Source organism: Neophocaena asiaeorientalis, unplaced genomic scaffold (genome assembly GCF_003031525.2).
Source record: "Neophocaena asiaeorientalis asiaeorientalis breed wild unplaced genomic scaffold, Neophocaena_asiaeorientalis_V1.1 scaffold771, whole genome shotgun sequence".
NCBI classification, from domain to species: domain Eukaryota; kingdom Metazoa; phylum Chordata; class Mammalia; order Artiodactyla; family Phocoenidae; genus Neophocaena; species Neophocaena asiaeorientalis.
This window is the reverse complement of record NW_020171822.1, coordinates 293111-294447: the sequence shown is the minus strand read 5'-3', so window position 1 is coordinate 294447 and position 1337 is coordinate 293111.

Here is a 1337-nt window from a genome sequence, read left to right as displayed (position 1 = left end):
GGCTTGTGGGGGGGGGGGATAAATGTCCAGCTGTTCTGCACATTGGGGCTGGACCAGAGAAGTAGTATTTTGTAACTGTCAGAACTGCTAAATCTAGGGAAGCTAAAAGTCTTCAGTCTTATGAAGAAGGTTAACCTGCTTCTCTGCGGTCCCATCTGCGTTACTCCCAAGGTTAGGGTAATCAACCTAAAATCCACCTGTCTCTAAGATCTGCCACACAGATCTCAATATGAAGCAAATAAAATTACTTCTAATAAGGAAGTAATTCAGCAAGAGACAACTATGCTACTCATGACCTGATCCTTGTCTGCATTTCCATCCCCATCTCATGCCCTTCTCTCCCTCCCTCACGTTAGTCTTTCGGTTCCCAAAATAGCCCCAAACTTTATTTTTCAACCTTAGGGCCTTTGAGCTTGTTCCCTCTGCCGAGAACTCTCATTATACTACCAGACTCTTTACAGGGACGGCTCCTTCAGGCTGCAGTTTAAACGTCACTTGATCACTAAACCAAAGCAAGCCTCCATCCCCATGCTAATCCGAGAGCTCTAGGAGGACAGGTCTAAGTTCTTCTTGCTGTTCAACAACGAACACCCAACCACCTAGGACCGGACCCGGCACAGAGGGGATCAATAAATACTTCCTACACGAATGCCTTCACTGGTGTCATGAGGAAATCCTTGCCCATATGTGGCTAGCTCTTATTCCCTTAAAACATGGGAAGTAGCAATGTGATAGCAAACAATAGGCACTTTGCCCTCTCAGTTTTGAGGACACTGCTTTCAATCTTCTCTCTCCAGAACTTTGAAAGGGCAGCTTTTCAGACAGTTAAGACAAACTGAATTTATTTTCCCCTATTCACCTCTGCCCCGATAGTCTTCTACAATATGTGATTATAAAAAATGGAGGCTCCAGAAAACCGATTGCACCAAGAGTCAAGAACACATATATATTCGGTCATTAGAACATCCCTAAGCTATGCTGGAGCTGGTTACAAATAAATGGTGCAACAAAGTCAAAGGTAAATAAAGTTGGAATACCTTTTCTAATCAAAAGCTTGGCGAATTCTTGGCACTGAAAAAAGGGAGCTTTGTATCATTAGCAACTTGTGGTAGTTTCACCTTGCTAACAGATAAAGCCGAATGGCCAAAGCAGAATGGCTATCGTAGAAGGAACGTTGGAGTAGGATCTGGGAGACCTAGATTTTGGACCCTTTTAACCAGCTAACACTGTAACATGTGATTTTGGGCAAGCCATTTAACTTTTCATTCATAAAATAACTAAATGGGCACTCCTCTGCACCCACACGTGTACCCTAAAAAGTCCCAGGGCCTTTTCCA